Source organism: Oncorhynchus mykiss, chromosome 8, assembly GCF_057628025.1.
Source record: "Oncorhynchus mykiss isolate SJ-2025 chromosome 8, ASM5762802v1, whole genome shotgun sequence".
NCBI lineage: Eukaryota > Metazoa > Chordata > Actinopteri > Salmoniformes > Salmonidae > Oncorhynchus > Oncorhynchus mykiss.
Genome location: NC_143029.1, coordinates 33,180,001 through 33,192,500, shown reverse-complemented (window position 1 = coordinate 33,192,500; position 12,500 = coordinate 33,180,001). Strand labels below are relative to the sequence as shown.

Sequence of the window (12,500 nt, the reverse complement as noted above, 5' to 3'; positions counted from 1 at the left end):
GAGCGCCAGTGCTGTGGGTTGTTCTCACAGCCTGGGTGGAATGTATTATTTAAGGGAGAAGCCTTTAACTAGGTCACACCACCATAGCCTACAAACCAGCCTCATCAAAATACAAGCACTCCTCTCTTTCTTTCGTTCTTTCTTTATTTCGTTCTTTCGTATTTTTCGTTCATTCATTCGTTCTTCCTCTCGTCTATCTTCCCGCTGGGCACAGACGTCAATTCAACATCTATTCCGCGTTGGTTCAATATAACTGGGCTCCAGTCCCTGGTTCGAATTCAGGCTGAATCACATTCGGCCATGATTGGGAGTCCCACAGGGCGGCTCATAATTGGACCAGCATCGTCTGGGTTTGGCCCGGGGTAGGCCGTCATTGTAAATAAAAATGTGTTCTTAAAAAAGGTGTTCTTAAATAAAATAAATAAAAACATGTAATTGAAATGACATAAAAACAACGTTGATTCAACCAGTGTGGTTTCTTCTCTTATCTTCCTTCCTCCCTTGCAATTTCCTTGTCCTCAGCTCACTCATGGCTGATGGATGGAATTGGATAAAGGAATGCAGAGCGGTGCGTGTTTGTGTGTTTGTGTGTGAGGGGGGGGGGGGGGGGGGGTGGAGATACAGAGAGATGGAGGGGAAGAGAGATGGTTGTTAGGAGACCACCTCCGTGGCTAATTTTGGAGCTGGGTACACAGTAGGACTGGCTGCTGCTCTGCAAACAGGGCACAGAGGCAGCGGGGAGGAAACCACTTTTCATCTCTGTTGCCTTTCTTTCTCTCTCTTTCTTTCATTCACCTCTCTCTCTCACACACACACACACACACACACACTCACTCATGCTATCTTTCTTTCTCCCTACCTTCCTCTTTCACTCTCTCTAGGACCCCACTAACAAAGGTCTCATGGGGAGAAGCAGAGGAGAGAGAGGAGGGAGAAAAAGAAAAGGAGAGAGAGTGAAAGAGTGAGGTAGACCCCCTTAAGAGACTGATGAATTATAAACAAAGAGTCAGCAGAGGATTGGAGAGAGAGAGAGCGAGAGAGAGCGAGAAAAGGGGGCTGTGGGGGGAAGACACACACACACACAAAGACACACACATGCACACACCCCCCCCCCCCCCCCCCCCATCCCCCTCAACACACCAGGCATAACAACGAGACAAGCCATAAGAAATAATTAGCCATGGGGCTACTGTGCTGCGGCCACCCCATTCACATGGTGACAGCCACTGTTATGTGGCATGTTTATCATAGCCATCTACTGCTAGCTCTCTCTCTCTGTCTCTCTCTCTCTCTCTCTCTCTCTCTCTCTCTCTCTGTCTCTCTCTCTCTCTCTGTCTCTGTCTCTCTCTGTCTCTCTCTCTCTCTGTTTCTCTCTCTCCCTCTCTCTGTCTCTCTTTATCTCTGTCTCTCTTTATCTCTCTCCTCCTTGCCACCATGGCCAATGCCTGGCTGTATGTGACAAACGCTCCCCTCTCTCTGCTTCATCACCATCTATCCAGTGGACCATCTGGCTGTGTTAATGAATTCCCCCTCATTTGCATGGCTGATAAGGGCTATGCTCGTTTGGCTGGCTGGATAACCAAGGGGGCTGCTGCATTCCGCCAGGCTCCGCAGAGAGAGAGGCGCGTGGTGGGGGATGAGAGAGACAGAACCCTATGGAGAGGGGTAATGACTGTGTGTGTGTGTGTGTGTGTGTGTGTGTGTGTGTGTGTGTGTGTGTGTGTGTGTGTGTGTGTGTGTGTGTGTGTGTGTGTGTGTGTGTGTGTGTGTGTGTGTGTGCCCGTGTGTGTGTGTGTGCCCGTGTGTGTGTGTGTGCCATTGCAGAGATACTGTGTGTGGAAGTAAATCAGATCCCTAAAGCTCCCCAGTCCTATCCTCCCACCATTTGTCACTGCCACCAAGGAGACATAACCCCCTCTCTCCCCCCTCCACCCCCCATCCCCCCTCTATCATCCCACAGCTCTGCCTCAGCACAGAAAACACAGGAGGTTCCCCCCCCCCCCCCCCCCACTCCTCCTCCCATCACCCCACCCCCCTTTTTCTCCCAAGTCTCCACTGCCTCTCCTGGCTCCCTCAAAGCCTTTCCTTAATTATTGGTTATGTTTCTCCCCTGTCTATAGAACATGGGGATAGTTTACCATGCCCAGCTATGTGTGTTCTCAGCCCAGCCGGCTGTCATTCAACCGTCTGCTCCATTTTCCCCTCCACACAGACAGTTGTATTGTGGCAGAGAGGCAGAGGGGAGCCAGACAGACTGTAGGCAAGCTTAATAGGGGAGGCATTGATGATGGCTGCCTGCAACAGAGCCTGTCTTGGCTGGGTGTGATTCATATCTCGGTGCCTCTCTGTGTGTGCATGAGTGCGTGAGTGTGTGAGTGCGTGTGTGTGAGTGTGTGTTTGTGTGTGTGCGTGTGTTTGCGTGCGTGAGTGTGTGAGTGTGTGCGTGAGTGAGTGTGTGAGTGTATGCGTGAGTGTGTGTGTGAGTGTGTGTGTGTGTGTGTGCGTGCGTGCGTGTGCGTGAGTGTGAGTGTGAGTGTGTGTGTGTGCGTGCGTGCGTGTGCGTGAGTGTGTGTGTGAGTGTGTGTGCGTGCGTGCGCATGTGTGTGAATATGTGAGGGGGACACTGTGAAGCACGATATATCTTATCGATCCGTCTTTTTTAAAAGGCAGCATCGAGGAGGAACTATGTCCTTGAGCAGTACAATACATCACACACACACACACCTCCCAATCGAGAGGCTTTCCGGCCCAGATTTATCATCGGGTAGTGAGTTTTGAGTCAATATTATTAATTAAAGATAATTTTGTGATTGTCAGATACGTCTTTGTCACATTACAGCCCCTGTAAATTAGATTCCCTCCAATAACAAAGCACCTTGGAGAAATATGTTATAGGAAACAGAGAAAGGTAGAAAGGTCCCCGATCGCTAGAAGTTAATGGCTTTAATTCTTCATACTAGAAAAAATACCTAGTCCCTCTTAGTATTTAGTGCAAAAATACCAACCAAAAAAGCTTTTATGATTTGGTATATCCACAAGGACATAAAAATGCCACTTTTTAACTTTTTAACTTTCTTTAATTCTGTTGACCCTCAGAACAGAGGTCCTATTCCCCACAAAGTGCACTAAATACAGAATAGGGTGCCATTTAGGCTGCAGACTTTTCAACACTTTCACAGCGTGACCATCCAACCTCTGTTTTCAGGAGCGATTTTGCCTGTTTCCCTGCTGCTAATTCACTGATGAAGCCCATTACTGTGCTTAGAAAAGCATTTCTCAGACAGCTGCCATTAGAAACGACCAACGTAAAGTCTAGAGCCTCACTATTCTATACTGACCACCTCAGCTCGAAGGTAACACAACCCACACAAAGACTACACTGTAGTCTAGCTAGTCTGTGTCCTTTGTTTCTGCCCCCCTCTCTCTCTCTCTCTTGCCCCCCTGAGAGTGCTGAGTTTTCTATGGTTGTCCACTAGTTTCAGCAGCAGGAGCTGTCCACTAGGCTCAGCACCAGGAGCTGTCCACTAGGTTCAGCACCAGGAGCTGTCCACTAGGTTCAGCACCAGGAGCTGTCCATAGAGAGAATCTCAATTGGTTAGCTTGATTCCTCGTGTCCTCTCCTTGCGTCCTTCTCTCACCTCCTTTTGAAAAAGGTCAAAAGTAATCTAAATGAAACATAACGCTCCTTCTCCACTGGAATGTCATCAGGCAAATTTTTCACAGAGGAATAATCCCAAGATACATGTGTAAAGTGGTCAAAATAATTAGCTAACTGTGCTAGACATTTTATAGGTAAATTAATAAGTAGCGTATCGATTTTTAAATGTGTGCATGCTTTTCTCCTCCGAGAAAACAACAGCTGATTCAAAGGGTGTCGGGGGAATTGCAAAACTCATCTGCAGTACTACAACCTGAGTATCCTCTACCGGAGGAGGCTGTCGAAAAGCTGAGCAATCTCCTCCGTTCAACTATTAACGAATTGACATTCTTCTCTATATGGCGCCCACTTATCGGTTTCCGGGTCACTGAGGAGAGTAGGACAGAGGAGTCGAGGAGAGGACAAACTTTTACCCAATTGAGAATCTTGCATAGAGGAGAACAGGGGAGCTGGGAGCTGTCCACTCGTTTCAGCCCCAGGAGCTGTCCACTCGTTTCAGCACCAGGAGCTGTCCACTAGTTTCAGTCCCAGAAGCTGTCCACTCATTTCAGCCCCAGGAGCTGTCCACTCGTTTCAGCACCAGGAGTTGTCCACTAGTTTCAGCCCCAGGAGCTGTCTACTAGGTTCAGCACCAGGAGCTGACCACTAGGTTCAGCCCCAGGAGCTGTCCACTAGGCTCAGCCCCAGGAGCTGTCCACTAGTTTCAGCCCCAGGAGCTGTCCACTAGGCTCAGCACCAGGAGCTGTCCACGCTGTCCACAAATTTCCTTCAGCAGCAGAAAACATATCACTGATATTCCACTTTAAAAAATTAACAATGATCCTGTACTACTAATGGGCAATCTATATTTCCTTAAGAAGCATTTACATCTCAAATCAAATAAAATCAAATTGTTTTGGCCACATACACATATTTAGCAGGTGTTATTGTGGGTGTAGCGAAATGCTTGTGTTCCTAGCTCCAACAGTGCAGTAATATCTAACCCTAACAAAACATTTCACTGATCTTCCACTTAAAAATAGTTTTTACAGTGATCCTGTACTAATAATGAGCAATCTAAATTTCCACACTACTAACAGAGGGAATTAAAATATGACGCTTGAACACCCAGTGTAAGGACAGTGCTCACATACAGAACAGTCCTGGGTGTTGGTTTATATTTTCCATCATGTTCCCATGTGAATTAGCTAGTGATTCCCAAATACAACATCAAACACAGGCGAGAGCTATCCTGGCGCACAGCCTCTACTGCACGCACAGCTGCACACGCTCCGCTCCAGAGACGACACGACCGCTCTGTGGGGAGAGAGAGCCACCGCTGCCTGCGCCGCACAATGTCTACCGCTCTGAATTAATACAGGAAAGAGAGGGGGGGGGGGGGGCGATAGAACGAGAGAGAGTGAGAGAGACTGAGTGAGAGACAGGGAGGTAGAGACAGAGACAGAGTGAGGTGGGGAATGTGATTCCAGCCTAGCGCTCCGTTGGCTGGCTAGGAGAGGCAGAGAATCTAGGCTTGGCAGTGGGCTTGGCTTGGTTCATCTCTGCCTTTCTTTCCCTGTCTCTGTCTCTCTCTGTGGGCAGCAGTCGTCGTCATTGGTTCCTCTTGGGTTTGCCGTGGTTGCCTGGAGAGCCGACGGTGGTTGGGGACCGGTGGGAGGGTAAGTCAGACGCCTTCCTCTCTGGGTTGTGTTCTGTTCTGCTGCAGTGCCTTGTTCGACAAGGGTCTCTCTATCTCTCTCTCTCTCTCTCTCTCTCTCTCTCTCTCTCTCTCTCGCCTGCTCGCCTCACACATTCTACATACAGCCTCTGCCTGTTTCCCCCTCCCTCCTCCCTCCCTCCTTCTCTCCTCCCTGTCTGTGTCTCCATCGCTCGCTCCGCTCTCTCCTCTGCCTCCCTCCCTTGTTTTTCTCTAAAGTGGCTGCAGAGCTCCCCTTTCATTCACTTCTCTCCCTCCATTTCTCAAGTGCTACAGGAATGAGCAAGAACACCCCGACTCTGATGACAGTGACAAAGAAAGAGTGAAAGAAAGGAAGGAGGGAATGTACAGGAGAGGGAGGTGAGAGAAAGAGAGAGAAGAAAGGAAGGGAGAGAGAGAAATTGCCAGTGTCGAAAACGAAGTGTGTGAGAGAAAGAGAGAGCGAGAGGGAGACTGGTTGCAGACTGACTTTCAGACAACTGTGGGAGAGGAAGCAAAAAGAGATCTTTACCGTCGCCATTTCAGTAGGTTTCTTTTTCTTGCTTGCTCCTGTTCTATACTGTGGTTGTGTCGTCTCAGTTGTGTTTGTCATGAACATAGAGAGAGGCTAGTCAACTGTGAATAGTGAGACTAGGGCTGTGGTAAACATTCCAGCACACAATGTTGACAACATGCTTCATCTCTGACGGGATTATGGCGTGGAGCTACTTTCCTGCAATGAGAAAAATGGCACTTGCTGTGAGTTAGGACAGATGAATGTGGTCCATAAGGCTAATATATATATATATATATATATATATATATATATATATATATATATATATATATATATATATATATATATATATATATATATATATGGATACAAACGTTGTCTCTGCATGAGTGTGTCGGTTGCTGTTTGTTGTTTTGTTTTTGTTTCGACAAAGTTATGCAAGGGCTTGAGGTAGGGATGCGACCACTAAAGTTGATCTTCCTGATGTGTTGCTCGTTACCTCAGCAATGGACACTACTAGTATGAGCCCCACTAACACTTACCGTAACTATGACATACTGTAACAAACAACTGCAATGTCTATCCATCAGCGACCACAAATACAGTCATTGTCCAATTAAAATCTTTTAAAAAGCTTATTTTTATTTATTTATTTATATATATATATATATATATAGTTGCAAAACTGACATATACCCCTTTGTAAGAGAGGTGCCTTTGTTTATAGAAGCCCCTACATAAAAGGGAGTGTTGCAAAAGCTATTCACAGAACTTACTGTGCTATCAGGAATGATTATACCATCTGAAACAAATCTACATTTGATCTGAATGCTCATCCTGCTGTTCCAGGAGTGGAACACAAACTGGAAGGAGCCTCTTTGTTGAGCCTGGTCAAAGTCACGCACACTTCGACTGCAGTTTTGAGCAGACAGGAAGAAACATCTCTAGCATTGTCACCTCACGGTCAATCACACGGCGATGGCTTTGACTTGAATGGTGGGTTCGTCGCTACGGTCACCCGTACGTTCTGCGTGTGCCAATGTGAGGGAGCCATTTATGAATTTACGAGACAAACTTATGGCAGGGCTTCTGAGATCCGTTGACCCGTGGACTGTCCCCGTCCCAGTTAGCCCAGCCATGCTGAACGAACCCCTACAGTGTGGTTGCATTAAAAAGGAGAAGAAGAAGGAAACATCCTTGTGCTGCAGGGAGTCTGAATACTCAGAGGCAACCGCTATCTAGGGTAATGAAAGACTATGTTTAATACGGGATCAATTCCCTTTTGCTATCCAGACCTTCGCTGCATTGCAATGCTGTGTACTGTGTGCCTGCTTTTTAAAAAAAAAACACAAAAAAAACATTCCCAATGGGAAATAATAGTGTTTCTCCGTGTGGATGGTTGAAAGAGGGAAAGTTGGGATGATGGTTGAGGATGAGGCCGAGTTAATCAACATTATCGAACCTTTCGGGTCAAAGTGGCAACATCTTCATGGAATGTATTCTCACTATGAAATCCGAAACTGTGTTAATTACCAACTGTATTAACAGTACTACCATGGCTATTGTAGTTGGTTTTACGAGGATCTGTCTGTCTGCCTTGTCTGTCTGCCTTGTCTGTCTGCCTTGTCTGTCTGGACAGATGTGGACAGTGGCTTAACTCCTCCTTCATTGTTGTTGAATCTAACTATAGGATCTGGTGGGGTTGCATGTGGCTTGAGCCCAGTATACATGCAGACAGACACTCTGATTGCTGAATCGTGTCATGCTATTAGCCAGTCTCCAAGGCTGTGAGGCAGGCTTCTGTTGGGCCTGTCTGCTCACACACACACGCACACATGTGCGCGCATGCACACACACACACACACACACACACACACACACACACACACACACACACACACACACACACACACACACACACACAAAGAGACAGACTGGTGAATGAGGCCTGATCACACACACTTTAGTGCACACAGCATAGCAACGATACACTTAAATATACTTGTGAATTAGACTTTATAATCTCTTGCTGCTACTTCTGCTACTGCTTTTGCTGTTGTTGTTTTGGTTGTTGTCGCCGTTGTTGTTGACAATAATAATGATGACGACTCATATAAAGTCAGTGATACAACAATAAAGCATATTGAGAGAAACCGTCACACAAAGCGTAAACAAAACTTGCAGACTGTATGAGTGCACACTCTTGGCCTGTCCTTGACTCTCTGCTGCCACAATGGTCGTTGTGGTTGAAAATGGCACGTCCTTCCATTGAACAAACACAGCACTATCTAATAATATGTAATACTAATGGGAGCTGGCATTGATAAACACAGCACTATCTAATAATATGTAATACTAATGGGAGCTGGCATTGATAAACACAGCACTATCTAATAATATGTAATACTAATGGGAGCTGGCATTGATGAACACAGCACTATCTAATAATATGTAATACTAATGGGAGCTGGCATTGATAAACACAGCACTATCTAATAATATGTAATACTAATGGGAGCTGGCATTGATGAACACATCACTATCTAATAATATTTCATACTAATGGGAGCTGGCATTGATAAACACAGCACTATCTAATAATATGTAATACTAATGGGAGCTGGCATTGATGAACACAGCACTATCTAATAATATTTCATACTAATGGGAGCTGGCATTGATGAACACAGCACTATCTAATAATATTTCATACTAATGGGAGCTGGCATTGATAAACACATCACTATCTAATAATATGTAATACTAATGGGAGCTGGCATTGATAAACACAGCACTATCTAATAATATTTAATACTAATGGGAGCTGGCATTGATAAACACATCACTATCTAATAATATTTAATACTAATGGGAGCTGGCATTGATAAACACAGCACTATCTAATAATATGTAATACTAATGGGAGCTGGCATTGATAAACACAGCACTATCTAATAATATTTCATACTAATGGGAGCTGGCATTGATGAACACAGCACTATCTAATAATATTTAATACTAATGGGAGCTGGCATTGACAAACACAGCACTATCTAATAATATGTAATACTAATGGGAGCTGGCATTGATAAACACATCACTATCTAATAATATTTAATACTAATGGGAGCTGGCATTGATAAACACAGCACTATCTAATAATATTTAATACTAATGGGAGCTGGCATTGATAAACACAGCACTATCTAATAATATGTAATACTAATGGGAGCTGGCATTGATAAACACATCACTATCTAATAATATGTAATACTAATGGGAGCTGGCATTGATAAACACATCACTATCTAATAATATGTAATACTAATGGGAGCTGGCATTGATGAACACAGAACTATCTAATAATATTTTATACTAATGGGAACTGGCATTGATGAACACAGAACTATCTAATAATATGTAATACTAATGGGATCTGGCATTGATGAACACAGAACTATCTAATAATATGTAATACTATTGGGAGCTGGCATTGATAAACACAGAACTATCTAATAATATGTAATACTAATGGGAGCTGGCATTGATGAACACAGAGGGTAGACAGACGCAACAGTGGAGAACACGGTCTTATGCTGCTCCTAGTTGCCTTGCCTACCCAATAATAACCAATTACTTGTTCCATAACTGCACATGGTAACCGTACTGTGTACATCCAATCAGTTTGGAATATGGCAGCTCAGTAAGGTTAGTAATGACCTGACCAAGCCATCAGGAATCTGTGAGTAACTTTACTGATCTGTTCTATGTATACATAAAAAGGGGGATAGGGACAGACAGACAGGCAGACAGACAGGCAGGCAGACAGGCAGGCAGGCAGGCAGGCAGGCAGGCAGGCAGGCAGGCAGGCAGGCAGGCAGGCAGACAGACAGACAGACAGACAGACAGACAGACAGACAGACAGACAGACAGACAGACAGACAGACAGACAGACAGACAGACAGACAGACAGACAGACAGACAGACAGACAGACAGACAGACAGACAGACAGACAGACAGAGAAAGAGCTATACTCTACTACCATCTGTTTGTTGCCACATAAGACGTTTCAAGCATTGAAGGCTATCTTCCTGAATGAAAATGTTTAACCAATTGACATGACCCAGATTATATCAAATGACACATGATATTAATAGAATAGCAGATAGAGTGAGGATGATAGAGGATGAAGTCGATTTTTCCAGACTGGCTTTTATTCTCTGACGAAGTAACTTTCCCATGAAGTAGCTAGGTGCTTAGCAATATAAGATTTTCATGAAACATTTTAGCTTGAGATAAACGTGCTGTTTGAACTCTTTGAAATGTTCTCATATAACCCATGCCAGTGAGGTTACTCCGAAACCAGTGACTCAAGTGGCCTGCTACTGCAAAATAGTTGAGCTTTCTCTCTCTATCTCTTCCCCCAATGCCCCCTCTCTCTCTCTCTCTCTCTCTCTCTCTCTCTCTCTCTCTCTCTCTCTCTCTCTCTCTCTCTCTCTCTCTCTCTCACCTGTCCTATTGTGTGCTGCGATGCAAGGCTGTAGGGAGGAGAGCCAACCAGAGCTAAGGTGAAGGATTAATCCTGCTCTGCATATTTAACAGGCAGAAGCCATCTCATCCCCTCATGTCCTTTGGTTGGTTCCACACCTATTTTCCCTGCTTCCCCATTCATTTTGGGAATCAAATCAAAACACATGTGACTAGTCAGTGGAGGCTAGTCAGTGGAGGCTAGTCAGTGGAGGCTAGTCAGTGGAGGCTAGTCAGTGCAGTGACTTGCTGCAGTGAACCAGAAATGCCACTCAGTCCTGTGATGCAGAACTGGATCCAAACCCTCTGAGACCAGGGTAGTTACCCAGCATACCAATGGCTTGTCTGACATCTGAGCCACACACTGTCACATAGACAGGAGAAAATACTGTCAAATTAAAACCCCTGTCATATTAGGGCAGCGTCCGAAAAGGTACCCAGAATCCGGATGTCGTGCACCACTTTTGACGAGTTCACTACAAAGAGAATTCAGCCCCACACACACACACACACACACACACACACACACACACACACACACACACACACACACACACACACACACACACACACACACACACACACACACACACACACACACACACACACACAAGAAATGTGCCTTTTCATTTCGGCAGCGGCAGGGCAGGTTGCCTATCCTTGGTGATTATGTGAATTCGGCTGAGAAAGAAAATGTGTCCTTTCATTTGCGCTCTTTGCAGTGGCTGAGGGTTAGGCCTGTCGTAAGCTGCAGTGTGCCATTCCTTCAGAGGCTATTTAAACACATTAGAGACCCCCGAATGAGGTAACCTCCCTCCTTTGGATGCAACAGCCAGAGTACTAAGCAGTAGTCGCGGTGGACGAGGCGCTGTGCTGTGTGGTTGTATTCTAGTTATTTCAGTATAACCATTCACGGAATTCAACGGAAACTGCGCCCACAACCAAATGACATTAGAATTATACTACAATAAGACACATATGTTATGGTTCTTACTCCATGGTCACAATGGCCGTCTAGGGTCATCTAGGGTCATCTCGGGTCAATGACCTTTCATGTGGGTTGCTTTTTTGTCTTTACCTCTCTCTTTATACTTGGCCCGTGTAACATGTTTCTCACTTCAATCAGATCAAAGACGAGCCTACTGCCCCTGAGACTTTGCCAAGAAATCTATCAATCCGATTATCTCATTGCGGTCAATGAGATTTAGAAATAGTCACACACACACACAGACACACACCGCCGGACGGGAGCGTAAAGATAATTATTAGTCGGCTCTGGGGTTTATTTCCAGACACCGCTTTGGAGCCTCCACAAAGCCGACTCAAAGCGTGAGTCATAGTGTGGGAGAGAGGTATTATTTATAACATAACACACTCGCACGCGCATACAAACGTACACACACACACACACACACCTCAGACACACAGCATTGGGATTATTTCACAGTGGACTAAACAGACTAAACAGGCAGTAATGGTAGAAGCAGATAGAAGGAGATGGACGGAAGCTCCTCGATTTTGAGTCCAGCGTAGGCTTCAGGCTCTATGAGTCAGCAAAACAGCCTCTCTCTGCCCGCTCATTAGGCTTAATGTGTTACTAAAACAAGCACCTATCAATGTCACTGTAATTCATTACATGTACGTTCGTGGTGCATGACCATATCACGCAATTGCCTTGATTTGGTACAGTGTATCTTTGGTTTTGGTACAGTCTGTAGCCTACATTCTCGTATTTTTGATCAAACACAGAGTTTCTTCCATCCATGAGGGGGAAGGAATCTGTAAATGACTCTGTCAGTCATTGCAGAAATGTCATGATCTAGCCTCCTGTTCTTGTCTGAATGTGAAGATTTTGAACCTCAGTCCTGGTGCATGATAATTAAGAGATTGGGCATCACACTGAATCATGAAGCCTTCTCCACTGGACAGTTGTCGAGGATCATTAGGAGGCATTCAAATGCATCTCTCCATGGCTAGCCGGAAACACACCAGACACACACACACCCAGACACCCACCCTGCTCTCACACACAGTACACATACCCGTACAGAGGCAATTAGAGTACTCTCCTTCCTCTTCATGATTGAAGGGAGGAACCGACCAAAGCCTGGAGGAGCCCATA

At 45.3% G+C, this 12,500-nt stretch overlaps 1 protein-coding gene and 1 long non-coding RNA gene across 30 annotated transcripts in view; one reads left to right on the top strand and one right to left on the bottom strand.

Annotated features, from left to right (window-relative positions):
* The window catches only part of LOC149981504 (uncharacterized), a 205,070-nt gene that overhangs the window by 156,883 nt on the left and 35,687 nt on the right, over positions 1-12,500 (bottom strand). The window lies entirely within an intron of this gene.
* The window catches only part of myt1la (myelin transcription factor 1-like, a), a 50,761-nt gene continuing 43,173 nt past the window's right edge, over positions 4,913-12,500 (top strand). For 14 of the 29 annotated variants that reach the window (XR_016497758.1, XR_016497757.1, XM_090243232.1 and 11 more), the window contains exon 1: positions 5,700-5,878. The gene's annotated coding sequence lies outside the window, so the exon portion shown is untranslated. Of the gene's footprint in view, positions 5,317-5,351; positions 5,879-12,500 lie in introns of those variants that run through there. The other 15 variants (XM_090243233.1, XM_090243230.1, XM_090243224.1 and 12 more) reach the window with 3 other exon arrangements.